The sequence below is a fragment of the Lissotriton helveticus genome, chromosome 3_1 (genome assembly GCF_964261635.1).
Source record: "Lissotriton helveticus chromosome 3_1, aLisHel1.1, whole genome shotgun sequence".
Lineage (NCBI taxonomy): Eukaryota > Metazoa > Chordata > Amphibia > Caudata > Salamandridae > Lissotriton > Lissotriton helveticus.
Genome location: NC_136061.1, coordinates 1,248,124,049 through 1,248,145,464, shown reverse-complemented (window position 1 = coordinate 1,248,145,464; position 21,416 = coordinate 1,248,124,049). Strand labels below are relative to the sequence as shown.

The 21,416-nt window shown below is 41.5% G+C and overlaps 1 pseudogene; it reads right to left on the bottom strand.

Moving 5' to 3' along the window:
* Positions 1 to 9,903: 9,903 nt before the first annotated feature.
* LOC144824235 (uncharacterized) lies at positions 9,904 to 11,467 on the bottom strand (annotated as a pseudogene).
* Between the last annotated feature and the right edge of the window lie 9,949 nt (positions 11,468 to 21,416).

The following is a 21,416-nucleotide window of genomic DNA, read 5'->3' as shown; positions in this document are numbered from 1 at the left end:
AAACAGTGCCATACCAGGTCACCCTCCCCCTGCTGAGTGAAATGCTGCTGTCACTCAGAAGTGGCCTGCTGCCCATCCTGACGCTCTGTTTGGGATGGGGAAGAAAAATAATATGGTATAAAATTACCATTGTACCATTTTATTTTCAGGGGGTTGGTGGGATTTTAAGTGGGGTAATGCTCCCCCGTTCCAACGGAGGAGCCACCCCTGGTTTGTACTTTGTAGCTCATCAGTGCTCTGGGCCAACCCTCTTACCATTCATCATCTGATAGATATTTTCTTTATCACCTGAGAGGTCATCGAAGTTAACATTGCATCAATCAGTTTTAATTAACAGTGTAAACCATTTTGCTACACAATAAGGACCAGGAATCAGTGATTATAGTTAAGAAGGTTTATTGCAAGTTAGCAATCAGGTTAAGGTACACAAATCTTAGCACCATTCTTTAATGATACAGCATAACAGCTGGGAAACCAAACCTCCTAAAGAAGTTTAGGTGAACCAGTATGAGACAAACAAGATGTTAAGTCACAGAAGAGCAATAACAATATTTCATGCTTAGAGCTGAGTTTTTGGTCCTCTCGCGATACATGAGTAACATCTAGAATGATATAAGTTAAAGTCAAAACTAAAGGATGGTTTGATAATCCAAGGAGTCTAAAAAATACAGGGAACTGTAACAAAATAGGAAAAACACGGGACAGTTCCACAAGTAAGGAAACAAGGAAAGTAAAGGAAATAAGAGGAGATGTCAGCATTGCAGAAGCTTGGTCAAGAGACTTCTTGGATCAGGGGAAGAAGTGTTAGCCCAAGCCAAACTCCATTCCCACGTTTTAAGCTGCAACATTTATGAAATGTCCCACAATTAACATGGGAACGACATCATCCTTCTCCAACCAAGCCATGTTCCAAAAATGCTGAATAGGACTCTTCAGTTAATGCTCTGGCTCTCCATGTTTCTTTGTCAATGTCTTCTCAGGCTCTCTCTCTTTCACTAGTACAGTGTTGTATCTATTCTCTAACTAACAATGTATGAGAATGCACCTGCAAGGGAAAAGTCATGCAAACTGAAATGGAAAACAGTATTTTATGCAGAATAGATAACAGGCCTAGTAAGGGCCATTTTAGAATATTAAATCAATGGTGCACCTTTCATATGTGTGTGCACTTTCAAACACAAATTAATGCAACTGTCAGTTCATTAGATTCATTTGCATGTGGCATATAGTAAATCTTTAATAAGTATGTGAAACTATGGATAAGAACTACATTTTAAATGAAATATATGAAACATTAGTGCAATCATTTAATACATCTTTTGTCATTTCTAGAGAAAACACATTCTAAATAGGTGAGTATGGTTTATTCATCAAGTGACTAAAGGATTTTTTATTTAATATTGATAAGGTACACAGTATTATGTAAAGATTCTCTAATTCTACAGTGAATACACTTCAATAATGATGTCAGCTGCAACACCTTTTATTAATAATTGTCATTAGGTCACACAGAGAATGTTTTAAGTGCATGGTTATTTCATATGCTAGTGGTGTGTAAATGTGGAGTCAAAATTACACTGCCCCCTCTTATGGTGAATCAAGCCATCCCATAATAATTTGTTATCAGATGGACAAAGCATAATCTGGTCCTTTTCATCATCTTTCTTCCAGATTCTTCCAGAAACCTCATGTCATCATAGTATTTGCTTTGTCTATTTTCCAGTTCTACGTCTGATATCTTTCCCTTCAATCCCTTTTTCACTTGTGCACGATCTGCTAATAGCAGAAAATCCATTCCCTATTGCTTCCCAAGCCCCTGTTTCTTTTCACCCTTTCAAATCTCTCTATAAGTCAGTAATGCTCTTAATGTATTTCTTCAAGTCCTTACTTCTGTCTGGAATGTAAGGACAACATTGTTGAACTTTTAACATCCCGCAGACTCCATACTCCTTCGCAAGAAGGATGTCTAATGCAAGCCTGTTCTGCAAAACCATTGACCTGATCACAACCATTTCAGTATCTATAACTAAAAATCATTCAGCTGTACTAGTAGATAACTTATCAACCACAGTAGAAAGCTTTCTAATTGTATGCAATTTCAGTATCACTCCTGCAGAGGGTATTAGTGAAGTAGTGTGGCTCACTGGTTAGAGGCGGCAGACCCGAGAGCAGAGGACGGCCCGGACCAGGGTTTGATTCCCGACGCGGCAGGTTTCTGGACCAGGGTCAGCGGACTCGATAATTCTCTCGCCTCGGTGCCCACTCTGATCAGCGATCACACTCGGCAACTCTGGGCACTAGCTTGCCTCATCTTCACTAACGGCCCCACCAGACCGCCGGGGATGCCTGGTCTCACCCTGGAGATACCCATTAAGGGTCCATCTCTCAGGGAAGCCAGGAAGGGTTTCGCAGCGGTCGAAGCGCGGAGGTACCCCTTCGGGAGTGATTCCAGCGCTATATAAGCACATAATTAATTAATTAATTAATTAGAGCACCAAAGATGTTTCCTATGATTTCACTAACACTGGCACCTCTCATGTTTCTCAAATGTTCTCCCCCTGTTGGGTCATCAAGTTGTCCCACATGCTAGATTTTTGGAAAAACTATCCTCATGTAACTTGTTCCATGTTGATGTCTATCAAAATATAATCCACATTTCCCACAAACTTCAAGTGTATGATCACATTCACTGTTTTCCACATAATTTGTGTATGTTGCAAACTTTCAAATGAATATGCATAATTTGACTTTATGTTGCCAATCTAGATCTAATGCTGCTAAATTTCTCACTAACCTATGTTCACATTCCTCTTTGACCCATTGAGGTACTTTTGAATGATTTGCTGTTTGAGTCAGTATATTCCTGTATATACTGAATCCATGAATTTCTTTTCTACACCTGTTAAGGAATAAGTTAAATTGTGTCTATGAACATGAGCTGTGTCTAATGTCATGGTGGGTCTAAAGAAATGTCCCACTATCGAATCAAATGCTTCAACTAGGGAACTTCTGAAAACACTAGGGGCCTGATTTTGATCTTGTCGTACGGGTTACTCTGTCAAAATAGTGATGGATTTCCTGTCTGCCAACATATAAATCTCATTATATCCTATGGGATTTATATTTCAGCGGACAGGATATCCTTCACCGTTTTGACGTAGTAACCCGTCCGACAAGATATAAATCAGGCCCTAAGTCATGATTTGAGTAATAATATTGAAGATGTCCCTTTCCATAAAATAAGCTCAGCAATAAACTACAGGTAAATCAATATGTCAAGGGTAGATGGTGATAGGTTATCCTCTCAGCAACTGATTCAAATAATTGAATGCAAACATAACAATCCTTAGCATCCATAGTGTCAACATACTCATAAAGCAATTTAAGTAAGCATTCAATGAATGGTCTCCGCTAGATGCATCTACATGTAATAATTCTTTCTGATCTAGTAAACTATTGTCAGTAAGAAGTGGGGTTTGAGGGGCACTTGTAGATCTAAGCTCCTTCGCAGGAATATGATGGAGCAAATTCAACATTACAAGCAAAGCAATAAGTACTAATGTCACAACACCAAATGCTCCTACACATAAGCATCTACGTCTACCAGTATTAGGTCTACGCTCCTTGAGTTCTCTGAGGTTAGACCACTTAAGTGGAAGATTTCAGCACAGTCTTTTCAGTTTGTTTCCACGTGTGCAACCAACAAGGCAAAGTTAAAGTGTCGTTTTAGCACAGTGTATGCAAATGATCTGTATGCAAATGATCTTCGCGAGACTTCCTTAGCCGTACTCCTTGTTCTTCTAAATGACAACATTACGCTCCTTCAGCAGACTGGGGCCTTGGTAGCCTTCTTAGTAGTTTCGGCAAAATCTATTAAGTTCTCTCTAATAAATGCTCAGTTCAAACTCACCAGTGATCACATCCAGGATACATTGACTTGGTCTGTTTAGTGGCTATGCAATTTCAAATCTCAGTTCAGCCACAAAGTTCAGTTCAGAAAGGCTCAATTGAATGCAAATTTTTATAGAAAAAAGTCCAAAAGGCTCTCTCCCAATCACTGACAACAAGATATGTCCATTCAGGTGTGGAGTGCCTTTGACTGGTTACTCCAGCTCTCTTTGATCTCCTTAATGCTGGCCCTTCCTCGTCATTGTCACTTAGGCCAGATCCTTCAGTATCTACTGGGATAGTGTTTGTCACATGCACTTCAGACAAACTGCATCTCCCTCTCTCCTGTCTTCTTGGCCACCGGTCTCCAGACACAATTTGCTTTACTGTCCCACTAGGCACTTTGCCAGGGTCTGATTTACAGGTACAGGATTAGACTCTTCTGTACCAACTTCAACTGTTGACTCTCTCTGACTCTCTCAGACCCTCCTCAGGTAGAACAAGTGCTGTCCCAGCTTCCTACTTATCCCCAACAGCCTGACTAACCTACTCCCTTTGTCTCACTGTAACCACGGGCACTTCAAAGACTGGTGCCGTTATCTAATCAAGGGGAAAAGGAACTCTGCGAGTATGTGCAGCATGCACCCAGTTGGGGGAGACCTCCACACTTCACAGCTGTTGTAGTGACCAAAATGACCTGGTGGGGGCCTCGCCATCGAGGTTCCAAGCACAATTTATGCACATGCTTCTTCACCATAACCCATTTGTCGGGACTGAGGTCATAGCACTGTTCCTAATGCGATGGGGCTGTAGCCTCTCCAACCTGATGAGACACAGAAAACACCATATCAGCGACTCCTTTGCAGTAATCAAGAATCATGTCATCTGTAATATTCACATGTGCATTTGCAGGCCCAGCTGGCAGCGTTATGGCTTTGCCCATGATTATTTCATGGGGAGACAATCCTGTTCTCCTATCCGGAATACTGCATAGCCTCATTCACACAAGAGGCAAAGCATCAGGCCATTTCAGAGATGTTGAGGCACACACTTTAGCCAATCTAGATTTCAAAGTACCATTGACCTGTTACACAATTCTGGAATCCTGCGGTTGGTAACTGCAATGTAGCCTCTGTTCGCCTTCCACTGCTGTGCACAACATCTTCAGTACCCCATTATTAAAGGATACATTGACTTGGTCTGTTTAGTGGCTATGCAATTTCAAATCTCAGTTCAGCCACAAAGTTCAGTTCAGAAAGGCTCAATTGAATGCAAATTTTTATAGAAAAAAGTCCAAAAGGCTCTCTCCCAATCACTGACAACAAGATATGTCCATTCAGGTGTGGAGTGCCTTTGACTGGTTACTCCAGCTCTCTTTGATCTCCTTAATGCTGGCCCTTCCTCGTCATTGTCACTTAGGCCAGATCCTTCAGTATCTACTGGGATAGTGTTTGTCACATGCACTTCAGACAAACTGCATCTCCCTCTCTCCTGTCTTCTTGGCCACCGGTCTCCAGACACAATTTGCTTTACTGTCCCACTAGGCACTTTGCCAGGGTCTGATTTACAGGTACAGGATTAGACTCTTCTGTACCAACTTCAACTGTTGACTCTCTCTGACTCTCTCAGACCCTCCTCAGGTAGAACAAGTGCTGTCCCAGCTTCCTACTTATCCCCAACAGCCTGACTAACCTACTCCCTTTGTCTCACTGTAACCACGGGCACTTCAAAGACTGGTGCCGTTATCTAATCAAGGGGAAAAGGAACTCTGCGAGTATGTGCAGCATGCACCCAGTTGGGGGAGACCTCCACACTTCACAGCTGTTGTAGTGACCAAAATGACCTGGTGGGGGCCTCGCCATCGAGGTTCCAAGCACAATTTATGCACATGCTTCTTCACCATAACCCATTTGTCGGGACTGAGGTCATAGCACTGTTCCTAATGCGATGGGGCTGTAGCCTCTCCAACCTGATGAGACACAGAAAACACCATATCAGCGACTCCTTTGCAGTAATCAAGAATCATGTCATCTGTAATATTCACATGTGCATTTGCAGGCCCAGCTGGCAGCGTTATGGCTTTGCCCATGATTATTTCATGGGGAGACAATCCTGTTCTCCTATCCGGAATACTGCATAGCCTCATTCACACAAGAGGCAAAGCATCAGGCCATTTCAGAGATGTTGAGGCACACACTTTAGCCAATCTAGATTTCAAAGTACCATTGACCTGTTACACAATTCTGGAATCCTGCGGTTGGTAACTGCAATGTAGCCTCTGTTCGCCTTCCACTGCTGTGCACAACATCTTCAGTACCCCATTATTAAAATGAGTTCCTCGGTCTGACTCCAGAGAAGACAGGAAACCGAACCATGGTATTAACTCCCTCAAGAACAACGTAGCTACTGTGAGACTATCACAGGTTCTGGTTGGGTAACCTTCAACCCAAAGCGAGACAATGCACACAATCACTAGGACATATCTCAGCCCACTACACACAGGCATCCCAATCAATCCAGTTGCATCCTGTTGAAGGGACCTCCTGATCTCCCTATGTGACTCAGTGATACTGATGTACTTCTGCCTACATTCTATTGCTACAAACATGTGGGGAGCGCGTATTACACACTCCACTCCCAGACGCACTGCAGTTTATGGATACCAGATCCAACCTTATATTTAACCATTTGTCCATGCTCAAAATTCATCCAATATTCAATATTAGCAAAACAACTGTGGCTGACCAAGGTTTCGCACTATAAATTTCAATGTTGGGAAGTCAGTATGACGTTGTGCACATTAACATCCGGAGCTGGCCACAAGGAGCTCCACTGTCAAGACAGAAATCGAGTTTTATAGCAAAGGATGGTGCACCAGAATTTAGCAGTCCAAACAGCCTGTTGAATTTTTGAAAAAAAGTCCTTTATTATTTTCAATCTTTAAAAAGGCCATCAGCCAACGCATTTCGTTCCCATACGAACTTCGTCAGGGCTGTAAAAGCACAAATAAAACCACTCAATACATGGACATACAAAAACATATTGTAATCATATATATATACAAATATATACAAAATCATTACAAAAATATTCCAATTTAATATACATTATTATACACACAGAGTCCATATAATCATACCGGGATCAAAATCCCTAAGGAAAGGAAGAGAGGAGGGAAAGGAGGGAGAATAGCAATCAAATTCATCCAATATTTTTCAAACATTTTTTCCAGAAGTTCTTCTTTTCACTTGTCCGATCCCCATATGCAACGCGCTGCATTTTGGAAGCTTCTCGTGCGTCTGCGAGTGGAGCGTGTAATACGCGCTCCCCACATGTTTGTATTTATTAAGTGCATTCAGGTCAAAGTGCTACCCAGTTCTGCACGCAACTTGAAAAGTTTGGAAAATGGACTGTATAAAACGGATTACATTGCGTAAAGCACGGTGTGCATACCGCCTCTTTCATTATACATTCTGTTGCTGACACACAATACATCTGTGACACAACTCTTTAGCCATCAATCTCAACCTAGGATTAAACCATGTTTGCCTGAATAATCACACCATGGCGTCTCTACCTAGATGCGCAGGTCCATGATAATAACACAGGTCTTAAATCTCCTGCAACACAAATGTCACTCTCATCTCTCTTAACACAGCCTGCTCTAAACCAGCCTGGCTGTTCTGCTTCTGACACTTCTTCTTGCAACCTCTTAGCTTCCTGCCAAGTATCAACTGTAGTTAACAACAGATTTCAATTTGTCTCATCCTGCTTTTCATTATGGAATTCCCCATTAAAGGTACAAGCGTTCAGGGAACAATACCTTGCGGTCTCATCTGCATATCCGTTTCCCACAGTAACATAGTCAGTCCTATTGAGGGGTGCAGCACACTTTACAACAGCAATATGGGCAGGACATTGTAATGCTTTTAACAGGTTGTAGACACTTTTGCTATTTCAGATCGGTGACCCCGAAGAAGTCATAAATGCTCACAGAACTTTGCTTACTTTTCAGCCATAATTGATCCAGTAGCTGCTGCTTTGCATAGCTGTCTCAAAGCTGTGGCATCCATAGGTGTCAGTATTGAGCAGTGCAAGAGAATTGTTGTGGGTCACCCCTTGACAGTTTTTAATCCCCATTCTGTGGAAGTGTTGTTAACTCACACCAGAGCCCAATATCTCATCAACAGTTGCTTCACTAACTATGGGCTAGTTATACTTGGTGTGGATAATGAGGCTTGGCCACTAGGGAAAATATGGGAATCCACTGTTGACAATAGCCCATCATTCCCAAGCACATCCTGAATTATTTCTGGATAGTTGGCGGATTCATTTTCAGAACTGCTGATATTCTCTGTTGTGAGACCTTCCTCGCTCCTTTCTCAATGTGATTTCCTAGGTACTAATCTTCTTTCGGATAGTACTGCAACTTGGTCGGGGATACTTTATGTCCATTCTCAGCTAAGAGGTTCAATAGAAGAATTGTGTCTCATTTGCAAGCCTCCTGCATATTTGATGCCACCAATAGGACATCAATGTATTGGACCAGAACTGAGTGATAGGGCATTACCAAGAACTTCAGATTCTTCTTAAGTATCTAGTTAAAAGTAGATGGACTCTCCAAATACCCTGTGGGACTTGACACCATGCCAAAACACGACTGCCTACCCGGAATGCGAAGAGGAATTGGCGATCCTCATGCAACTGTATGGAGAAGAAGGCTTGACATAAATCAATGACACAAAACTACTCGGCCTCACATACAATCTGTAAAAACTCACAGTTGGATTTGTTTCCACAGGACAACAAGGTACAACAATGGAGTTGATCTTTCACAGTTCTTCAACGATGCGGTACTTGCCATTGGGTTTCTGTAAACCCAGGATGGATGAATTACATGGACTTCCCATAATCTCCTTCAGAGTGCCTTGCTCAATCATTGAGTCAACCACAGTAGTAATCCCAGCAATGGTTTCAGGGGTCAGATTGTATTGTGGGATTCTCGGGTACTCAGCTGTAGGTTTCACTGTTATACAGACTGGTTCAACACCCTTTAGGAGACCTACATCTTTCCCTGAAAAGTCTCAGACTTCAGGTAACACTGCATATCTAAGCTCTGGATGCAAATCATCTTTTGTAATCATTGTGTGAAGTCTGATGCCCTGTCCTCTGATTGAAAAATGTAAAGACAATGTCTTCATCATGAGTCTTGAATTCTGTGCTTTTTGAGGTACAGTATATGGAACAATTTAGTTTACACAAAAAGTTTCATCCAAGTAGATTTAAAGGACTCGAATCACACACCACAAATCGGTGATTCTTTCTCCTCGAAGGACCCTATTTTGACAGGTACTGCTTCTGAAATGGGGCTAGTCACTTGTTTGTTTGCAACTCCTACAACTTGGGTTATTTTTAGGAGAGGGTTAGGATGGGTATCGCTGCTGTTATCACAGTAGAGCTGCTAGCACCAGTGTCAATCAAGAATGCTAAGCGATAACCATTCACACTGCCATCCACGAATGGACGACTCTGGTCCGCTTCTAAGGTTGCGCCAAGCACGCAATCCTCCTCCCCTCTCAGTCCCCATCATTGTGACAGGTCTGAGCTGTAATCCTCGTCTGTTTGTATCATAGAGTACTGTTTAGACATACCCTGATTTATACAAGGATTGGTGTTTAGTTTGGGAACTTGATTCAAATTATATCTTTGAACATTCACATGTTGTTGTGGAATTGGGGCATGTAGAACCTGTATTACCTGAGCTGCTGGCACATTATAGTTTTGCACTCTCGCCCTCTGTACTTTCTGCGTCTGAACCATATTATCACCTTGAGACTGCACAAATCCATCATTGTGAACCTGATTCCCATTTGCCATGTTACCAGCATTGAATCGACATTCCCACTTCTAATGCCCCAACTTGCCACATACGTGGCAAGGATTTAACTTTTTCAAAGTCGCCACATCAATCCCTGTACTCGAGTCAATTGGAACACCACAACCTCTACCTTACAGTTAAAACCCATTTCCACCTTGCATCAGAGTAAATCCCTGCTGATACACTCCCTGCATATGACCAGCATTCTTAACAAACTGCTGATTCAGACCTTTCTGTGCAGCTTTCATTTGTGCCATCATTAACCTTTCCTTCAATTTCTTATATTTCATTTCCAACTCATTGGTGCAATATTTAGCATATCGCAATATCTCATCAATGGGCTTACTCTGCCAACAAATTAAGTACTGTTGAATCATTAAACTAATCTCAGGTTATAATCCATGCACAAGCATGTACACAACATGTCCTATGTCTTTAGTCTCAATCATCTCTGTCCCACTATACTGCTTAAATGCCTGAAACAGTCTTTCATAAAAGCATGTATTGTTTCCTTAGATTCTTGGGTTGTCCTGTCAATCTTAATCCAATCAATATCTTTAGGAGATATTTTAGATTTCCATAATGTAATCACCTGATTATAATTTTCCATCACCACTGGTGATGGAGCATGCAATATGGCATATCTCATTAGCTCCTTCTCAGGCCAATTAACAGCAACTTTGCATTTGACCCACAAATCACCTGGAACCACAATTCCAAATAAGGTATTGAAATCATTCTGAAAAACCTTTGCTATCTTTACAAACCGATCAACCTGTTTGTACCATTCCGCTGGGTTCTCTTTCAATATCGGAAAATCATTTGTGAATGACGCAAGGCCAATCTTGCTCCAGGGTATGTGGACATAACCTCCTCCAGGCACTTCTCTCATAGGAAGCATGTGTATATCCTCATGTTTTTCCTCAGTCCCAGTAGGAGGTAGTTCTAATAAAACCTTCTTCAGTTCCTTTTTCTTTGCCCATCTATCTTCCCAGCTATCCAATTCACTACATAGGCAATTAACTCTTTGATCTGTAACTTCATTCATGATGGTCTCATGTTAGCAAGATCCCTGTCATTAAAGCTTAACCGGTAACTTCTCTGTAGGGCTTTTGATTTCTGTGAATCAATTTCATATCTGTGAGCCAATTCAGACAATCGTTCATGAGCTTGTCCTGCATGTCTGGTAATGTCTTTACACATGAAAAGTAGCTCACCAAACCGTTGGACATTCAATTGAGACATGTCGAGAGTTCCCAGTATCCTCTCTTCCAATTCTATTTTCAGTTTAGAAACATCTACTGTTCTTTCCCTCTCTGGGACCTGAGTAGCCCTTCCACTTGTTTCTGGATTTCCCTTACTAGTTGGGGTGTCTATATTTCTTAACCGATCACCGAGTTCTCGGGCAGTAAGACCTTGTTTTTCTTCTGGAGTATTAAGAATTATCTCTCCACTAAAGGACCCACAATGTACATCAGGTGGTGAGTTTAAAAGGGACATGTGAGAATTTGGCAAACCCATAGGCATTTCTGTCCTGGGGGTACTGTTATTAACGCTTGGAAGCACATTCGTGTTGGGCATGAAAAAGGGTGGCGTTCTTTGGGAAAATCTGCCAGTTGGGTCAAACCCTTTTTCATTTAATGTAGGGTCTGCACTCGCAGTTTGTCTCGGAACCAAAGGAGTTTGATGAATTGGTCTCATTGTGGAGCACACAGGATTGCTACCTGAGGTACTTATCCCAGTAGGACCAGCCAAAGTATGTGCAGTATTTCCTACCACTCCAGGGTTATACAAAGAAACTACCGGACAAATTGTAACAGGAAGAGTCAACGCATCTTGGGCATTTACAGCACGTGAATTTAAAGGGGCTGTCATTCCTTAACCATCTCCCATCAGGGGCGTAACACAGGCCCCCACTGCCCCCTTGGTGCGGGGGCCCCCATGCTCCAGGGGGCCCCCTCAGAACTGCACTCTGGCTGCAGAGCTCCTGATTGAGCCCGGAGAGGGACCCTCCATGTGCCTTGCAGAGAGGCCGCCTCAAGTTTCGTTACGCCAGTGCCTCCCACTGGATTAGAATTTATATATACTGGTGCAGTAGTCACATTAAAAGTCTCACCAGTGTGTACATGACTCGCTCCTCCAGTTTGGGTCACATTGTATGGGGTGGACGATTTCACAATAGTTCAGTTATAAAGTCCTCATTTGAATCACTATCTCTCAGCTGCGTTCTCTGTATCATCTGCCTCTTTCTTCTTTTTCTTATCCTTTCATTTACCTTGTTCCTTACTCTTTAATGCAGGATACAATCTAGCTCCCTCAATCATATCAGTTCTCTATGTTTTCTGTTCTACATCCCATCTAGCATCCGCACAAGTGCATATACCTTTCTTTACTCTTCCTTGAAATCTCTGTCCCTGCCTAAGATGAGCTGTAGGTTTCCAGGCATTAAATGTTTCCTATTGGGTAGGTCTAGGAGGTGGTTTCATGTCATACAACATCCTCCCTAAATGTTCAATGATTCTCAACTGAATGTCCCATAACAAAGAAATGGCAAAGGACCATCTTTCTCAGTGACTTTATGGCAGTGTTAGAGCCAAATACACGTGTGAAGACCCACATCAATCAATCAATCAGGGTTGGTAAAGCGCAGCTACTCACCCACAAGGGTCTCAAGGCGATTGGGGGAATATGGTATATTGCCATAATATTGCCTGGCGTACCTTTGGGTGGTGTATCTTCCCCTTTTCTAACAGTTTCAGTAACATATCCCTTCATTAGACTTTGTTGTGCTTTAAAAAACTTCATTTTCATTCAAAAGATGCAAAATTCACAAATCACTTTTCGTTTAAACTAGGAAATTATTTTTCACCCACAATTCTCTGTTCGGCAACCATAACCAATACCAGCGCGGCTTTCTATGATATATCCAACCAATACAAGTGCAGCTTTACACCATCCGTCCAATACCAACGTGGCACACTGTGACGTCAATCTCACTCCTCGCAGCAGCTCACCCTCCTTCAAAAATCTCACAAGCGTGTTTCTCTCAACAATTTACGCACAAAACAACTGCAAGCCATTTCAACATCTAACTGTCTGCTCCCCTAATAAAATTAAAGATTTTCATACACACAAGAACAAGCTCAGAGCAACAATTTCTGCGTGAGCCTAACATTAACTTCAAATGAAACCGCGACCAGCAGGATCTCACCTTGATTGATACTGTTCTTCCCTGTGCACTGATATTCACTAAACCAACCACAACTCACAGTCACAGAAAGGTAAAGTCCCTATCACAATAATGCTGTCGATGACGTCTCACGACCAGCACTACAACACAGCAGTCAGCTACACCCAGTGTCTTCTACACAACTTGTTTTGTTTATCCCAGGATCTTAGACCACAAGGGACCCAATAATTACTTCAACTACTCTGCATTAAGTGCCACATTCACACAACTACTTAAACCATCTCCACAGAACACCACAAAGCCACTGCAAAATTCTACAATCTAAGCGTAAGAAATTGCAACGCATGACCCTAATATTACTCACACTCCTGCACTGCTTCAGATAGTTTCTGAACTGCAGGAACATCAATCCTTCGACAGAGCCATGGGCTTTAGGGGTTTGGACCAAGCTTAGGCAATTTCTAAACAGGTCACCCTAACTCCCTCACATCAGTGGGAAATCATCTAACGTGCTACCAAGTTGATCCAGTGCTCAGGGCCAACCCTCTTACCATTTGTCCTCCGATAGATCTTTTCTTTCCCAGGAGGTAATATTACATCAATCAATTTCAATTAACAGTGTAACCCATTCGGCTACACAATAAGGACCAGGAATCAGTGACTATAGCTAACGATATTTATTATAATTTAGCAATCAGTCTAAGGTACACCCATCTTAGCACCATTCTATAAAGAAACAGAATAACAACTGGGAAACCCAACTTCCCAAAAGAAGTTTAGGTATACCAGTATGAGACAAAGAAGACATTCAGTCACAACAACACAAAAGTTCAATAACAAGATTTGGTGCTCACAGAAGAGTTTCAGATCCTATCTTCTATACATGAGTAAAATCTAGAATCATGTAAATTAAAGTCCAAACTAAAGAATGGTTTGATAATCTAAGGAATCTCAAAATTCAGGTGACTGCAGCAAAATTGTAAAAAAAAAGAAATATTCTGCAAGCAATGAAGTGAGAAAAGTAAAGGAAATATGGGAAGGTGTGAGCATTGCAGAAGCTCGGTCAAGAGTCTACTTGGGTTATGGGAATACATGTTAGCCTAAACCACACTTAGCAAGAGTCAAAGGGAATAAGCATTGAGGACTAAACCTCTCAAAGTCCAAAGAAAAGTGGCAACAAATCAGACAGTGTACGCGTCAGTTATTTGCACCAAAAACCCTCAGGTACCACCCTCGGTCCACATCATCAGGGGTTCCAATGTCCTTTTCCATTCTCACGTTGTAAGCTTCAACATTTAGGAAATGTTCCACACTGAACATGGGAACGGCATCGTCCTTGTCCAACCAAGCTATGTTCTAAAAATGCTAAATAGGACTTTTCAGTTAACACTCTGGCTCTCCGTGTTCCTTTGTCAAGGTCTTTTTTTCAGGCTCTCTCTCTATTGCTAGTACAGTATTGTATCTATTCTCAAACTAACAATGTATGTGAATGCACCTGCAAGGGTAACGTCATGCAAGCAGGAATGGAAAACTGTGTTTTATGCAGAATGGAACACAGGCCTAGTAAGGGAAATTTTAGAATATTAAATCAATGATGTACCTTCAATATATCCCACTTCGATTGGATTTAGTGTGTTTTCCATTTTGTATCCAATTATCTATGGCTCTTAGCATCCATTTACAGAATTGTTTGCAATCAGTGTATATCAGACTGATTCATCTGTAGGATTTAGGGTTGCTTTTTGGACCCCTTTTTATATAAAGGAACAATTATGGTGTTCTGCCAGGATTGGGGTAAATATCAGTCATACCAGTCTTAATTACGGTATCTGTTAAAGTAGTTTGCAAACACTCTAGGTTTCGCTTGAAGACCTCTTTTGGTATCATGTTTGGGCCTAGAGCTTTTCCCCTTGCAGGATCATTTATGGTTGATATTTTATTATCCTCTGTGAAGATATTTTCAAACAGGTTTCTTCTTTCCCACATGTCTGTACTTTCACTTGTTTCCTTCAAAGAGGAATCATTCTGGTCTTTGATGTGACTAGGAAGGGGTGGTTGGAATATTGAAGAGAAATGTTATATGCAGATGCTAGCCTCAAGAAAGTTTTTATTCTGAGCCTTTTGCAACTTTTTTTAGAGAACAACTGCCGATTTTTCTCCAGCGAGGTGTTTCTAGCTATACATCAAACACACAGAAGGTGATGGGAAGATGCATGCAATAAGTCTAACCACTGGCAATCGTTCAGTAGCATTCCAACCCATCATTCTTTTGGCAAGGGTATTCACAGGTTTGGTCCCCTGCTCACTGTGCCACTGGAACCAAGCTGCACCCAACTGATAAGCCCCAATCAGGATTAAACTGGTCTTGGGTTGCTTGTGTTTCAGTTCCAGGAAGACCGGGCCTAGCAGTTCTGGCTGGACTGTCCCTGTGGAGCATTGTCAAGACTGATTTGCATATGGCTGGGTTCAAACCAAGCTGGCATGGTGGGCAAAAGAACACTGGGTTAGAATGCTACCTGAGCAATTACCAGTGGTTTAACAAATTGAAACCATTACTCCAATCACCTTTTGTGTGTTTTTTCTAGCGATAGCCATTTGTGTTCAAGAGCATCTTCTTTGTTTTGTTTAATCAACAGTTTGTAGGCACCTCTTGCTTTCCTAATTCCTTCCTGTGCACCTTCTGTTCATACTAAAGTTTTAAGTCCTATTTTTACTGACTTGTATTTTTCACCGAACCATCCTGTACTCTGTTTTGTTTTCTTTACCACACTGTTCTTTTTTGAAAACCATATTGATGCTAGCGGTAGAAGAGAGTTCATAAGTTCCCGATATTATGACACCCATTTTCTTTTGGTGCTTACTTCATGCCTTAATTTAGAGATCAGTTCATCAATGTATCTTCTACTTTGACATACCTTGATTTTAGATTCTATGTCCTCATTCCATTTAAGCCTTATTTGGCCACCGAATTTCCCAGTGGCTGTGCTGGTTTATACTCTGTTTGGGGTCTTGCGATATGTTTCCTTAAACGCCTATGGATAGGAGCAATAGTCACTTTCAAATTTCCATAGGACTCTTGGGTTTTTCAAATCTAGGACAACTCTTGAAACTGGCATAGATGTAAGGATTGTTTGGGCCCCATGGGTGTTTTTTCATTGGGATCCTGTAGTGCTAGAGGCACTCTTATGGTCTGACACCATGCGATGACCTTTGACTACCATCATTATAATTGACTTTGGGGTTTTACTTTACCCTAGCATGAATGTACGACGTCCTGCATATGCCTTGTTTCTCTTTTCGTAGTTTTGAAGTGGGAGCTGTACCAGAGTAGAACAGCTTGCCAAGAACAGAACGGGTTGGATGTGCATTTGAAAGCATGAGAGAGAGAGAGAGGTGTTGAATGTACTTTCTGGTCTCAAAGTGCAGTGTTATGAGCAGTGGTGCACAAATGTGCACTGTGTTGTACATTGAGAGATGAAGTATGAGATGCTATAAGCGGTGGTGCACAAATGGGCACTATGTTGTACATTGAGAGATGAAGTATGTGATGCTATAGGCAGTGGTGCACAAATGTGCATTGTGTTGTACATTAGAAGTGTTATTGAGTTCTTACTATAGGCTTTGGCAAGGGTATATCTATAGGCATAGCCTCATGCAATCCTGAATTCTGACTCTGCCTTGCTTGAGCTTTTCTGCACCTACAGAAAGGCTTGCAAGTTGTTTGGGTTAATCACGTTCAAGGATTGTTTTGTGAGAGATTGTTTAATGTACCCTGAAAGGCTTTCATAAGCTTTGTCAAGATAAAGGCTGGAACATGTGAGAATGTAGAGGGAACGTGGGAACTCCTTCCTGCCGTGGAATGCTTGCCTGGAAGCTGGCCAGTTTCAGTAAGTTTCCTTGGTGCAGAGGGGAAGACTCTCGAACCTTCTAGTGTGTTTTGAGACTATAAAGCTGAGGGTTGTTGACAGCCAGGGTGGGAGTTCACTTGTGGAATAGACATATTGCCACAAGATTCTGGATTTGAGTCCTGATCGAGAGTCCATTGCCTGGCTGTAAAGGGCTCTCCTAGCTTGAGTTGGCAAGGATGTTGAGTGAACGATCGGGCGAGATGATTTGTTTCTGACTAGTGCCATTGTGATGCGTGGTTCCAGTGGCGGTGGTCATTTGACGTGTTTTCTTTGTGATGTGTGAGTGAGTCAAAGTGCACTTCAAAGTAATCATTTGATGTATTTAGTGTACATATATCTTACTGATCTCTTGCAGGACGTCTAATATTATTTGCTTGAGTTTTATCTCATACTAGCAGCCCGCCCCGGCCTTGCCCGGGGCAGAAAGGGGCTGGGGGCAGCATCGCAGCAGGAGAGGCGCAGCAGAGCGGTCGCTTCTGCCCATACTTTGTTTCCTCCGACGTCCCGACTTTCACTCTCTGTTCATGGCCCCCGCCCGTCCCTCGCTGCGCACCCGCGGCTGCTTGACTTACCTCATCCGCCGCTCCTGCCCGCGCTGCTGTGTTTACCGCTCCACTGCTTCCCTGCTTCTCGCACCTCCTGACTGCTTGTCCGCTACCTCATCCGCCGCTCCTCCCCGCGCTGCCACTGCTCCTCCACTTCTCGCCGCTCCTTTATGCTTGTCCTCCTCAGCTCCTCCCCATGCTCAAGTCCTCCGCTCTTCCTGTTGCTCCTGAACGCCGCTCCTCCATGCGCTCCCGATGTCATCACGCAGACGTCGCGGCCGGCGCTACTTTCTAGGGACTACTTTATTTTTATTCGTAAATGTTTTAAATAACGTATATTTTTTATTTTTATATCGCCTATGTCCTTCTGCTTGCCCTGAGGTTTTCATAGATGTCTTGGGTGTTTAGATTGGTGGTGTACTTTTCGAGTTTACCTTGCTCAAAGGACAGACTTCTCTCTTTATAATAGTAGTATAGATTATTTGCTGCTTGTATTTCATATTATTATCCATGCATTTAGCAGTTGCATTTACCAAGTGTGTTAATATTGCTTGCATATAAATATATATCTCTATATTTATTTGAATGTGTTCGATTTGACATCTGGGAAAGCCTTTATGTTAGAGAGCATTGCATAAATAAAACCCCAAACCTTATTCTAAAAAGAGAGTGTTTGCATTTTGTAAAGTAAAACCTCTTTTCTAGGTATTGTTGTGTTTAATGTCTCCTATTTCACCGTGTTTGAGCCACCCTGTGGGAGTGGAATTTGTAGAACTCTGTATTATCTGAAAGGCAAAGCAAGACAGATCCTATTGTCCTCATTTTCATATGAGTTTCGGTCTGAATACGAGCCTTCGGTGTAACAGAATTTTTGTAGTTGTTTGCCTCTTGCATATTTGTTTGGGGGTATTGGTGATGTACTGATGGAATAGCAAATTCTGACTTCATCTCCATGCATTGTTCCACAACACTTCTACCACTACTCCATTTTGCTGTCAAAATCACACCACTGAGAACAATGGATTTTGACTTGATGGGTTTAGACATTGCTTCTCTGATGCTGGGTCATCCAGCTTCTGCTGCTGTGCGCACACATTTATTATTCTTAGTATGGTATTGGCTAATGAGGTAATGTCGAACATCTGTATGTTCTCACATAGTTTTTCCAATGCGTTAAATTAGGCACATTTTTTGCTTGACAAACTATATGTAGGCCATTGCTTTTTATCTTGTAGCACACAGCTGTTTGGCACAAATTGTAGGACTGATGTAGCCGGGGATTCCCCATGCTGTTACTAGCCAAGTTTCGTGGAAGGCTATTATTTTGTTAATTCAGTATCCTCTGATATTTGCGGAGTGCCAATAACATTGCAGGCTGGGAGTGTTTGTTTTCCCTAAATCCACCTCATTGAGTCCTGTTGTGCTGGGGTGCAGCTCTAGTCTGTCCAGCTATAATTGAGTTAGTATCTTGAAGTCAGTCAGGGATCTTGTTTTGATATTTGAATCAGTTTTTGAGCCTGCTATTAGTGCTGCTAATTTTGGATTCAATGTGAGAAGTTGCTATTGTGATGATAGTCTTTTCTGGTGTTCCATCTCTCTCAATTTGCTTTCCCAATTTTAAAATATAGATACTGCTGGCTATTGGGACCTGTTTTCCTCACTTTCATGAGGCCTACTCAATTTCCGATTTGAGTGTGTTCCTTTACTAAAACTTGGTGTTACTCTCCAGCACCTCCTTGGATATTTTGTTCCAAGTGTTATTTTACTTTCTGAAAATGGATTGGTGAGTCAGGCAGATTTCAACTTGACAAATACTGTTACGATAAGTCTTTAAGTCTTTCTTATCTAGATCTATCAAGCATGGCGCATTATCGTTGTGTTTGATCGATGTATCTGGCGTAGGATTGACATTTTGGGTAATACTTCAATCTTGTTAGCTGTATCGCTTAGATTTAATTCTGCTATGACTTCTCGTAAGTCCTTTACTTCTTGGCTCAATTTGAGAACAGCTGAAATTAAATCTGAGCACATGCAAGAGGTTTCTTCTTTTCGTCTGTTCTGTTTGTTTGTATCCATGTTAGTCAAGTTCTTGAACTTTTGTACTTTCTTCCTTTGAGGTCTGTACCTTTAGCTTCCTTAATTTCTCTCCGAAAGTGTCCATGTAAATTCTCTTTTTTTTACAAAGCTCTTTGAAGTATATCTCTGTTCCTTTAGGGGTTTGTACATCTTGGTCTTTCCTGTTGTTATACTCATTGGGGCTGTTATTTACAAGAAACTGACGCATCTGTACAGATGTGTCAGTTTCCCTGCGCCTACTTGCAAAACCCTTTCACCACCATGGATGCGCCGCATTTACAATATGATGCATCATGGTGCAAGGATTGACAGATGCGTAAGAAATATTGACACATCCGTTGGCGCAAAAGTCACGCATTACTGGAGTCATGTCGCAAGCATGATGCAACTCCAGCAATGCACCAGGTGGCCTATTCCTAATACACTGCATCACTCCTTACGCCTGCTCCAAGCAGGCGTAGGGTTTTGACGCAGTGGTGTTCTAGAAGTAGCGCAATGAGATCCTGTAGATTTCACTGTGTCACTTCTACGTGGTTTTCCCACGTGGGAACGCCCACCCTCCATACATTATACCTGGCGCAGGTATAATGTGGTGCAGGGCTTTAAAAGGTGACGCATCTCCCTAGATGTGTCACGTTGTAAATGGACCGCAACGTGGCGCATTCTTTACACCGCCGCTACGTCACAAAAAGTGGGCAAGGCAGGGATTTGTTTAGGTATAGGAGGGGGCTCTAACACAAAATGGAAGAAAGAAAGTACTCAAGATGGGAATAATAAACTAATTTTAAAGATGGGTGTAGGAGTTGTTTGTGTCTCTTCCAAATAAACAAACTATGCAGTCAATAACCTACATGGACTTTTAGGTCTGCTTTCAGATTGCAACTGTCACCTGACCTTTCATCCTACACCAATATTATTCTACACTACTTTGTTTCCAACACGAAGGCATTTCTATTCCCATGCTATTTACTTGTAATGCTTAACATTACCATATACAATTCCTTTAAAGTCAGACCTATTGGCATTTTTAAAGCTTGTTTATGGAAGTGAAAAGTTACTCAATGGCAGAACGTCTTAGTGGAAGGTGCAAAGGGAAACGAGATCTATGCAAACGTTGTTGAAAACCCGTCAAAGAAAACGCATTTTCAGGATTAATGACTTTGCACCTTCAAGATAAAACAAGTAAAAGCCATTTAAAAAACAAAGCAGCCAATTAACTGATTTCTATCTAACATTAAATGAATTTCATCTTGCAATGTTGAAGAAAAAGTTCAGGGAAAATGCTGTTTTCTGTAAAATAAAATACTACTTTCTTGGAGACCTTTGTGAATTATAAAAGTCTATACGTTTGCAAACAAACAAGCAAGCAAGCCTATGAGGGCGTATTTCTGATTTGAATTTTAAGACTTGAGTCCACTCCTTTTCACTAAGTTTTTTAAATGTTATCACAACCTGATACTTTTCATTCTTATTATGATGTTGTGTGAATTATACTGATCAACGATCAAAAAACACATAAATGGTCACAAATAGGCCTTTTATTGCAGCATTGAATTTTTAGTTGACATAGAGCTTTCTCATTACATTACAGACCAGAGTTTAATGTCACAATTAACTAAAAAAAAGCAAATAAAATGTTTTTTTATGCATCAAGACCTATGATGCAACAATTCTAATTACAAACAATATGCTGTAGCATAAGTACAACAATGGAAGAATAATTATGCAGCAGAATAAAAGGCACTCATTAAATGGATCTTCTGGTATGATGCTTTTTGCCTCACTGTTTTAAATGTACCTCAATTCTGTGTCTCTGTGGTTTCGATGTTTTTTTAAATAAATGTGCATTCAACATCAGAGGGTTATCTTTAGGCACCATTTGCCACATGGAATAGTAAGTTATTCACTTGTGTGCTGTTCCAATTAACAAG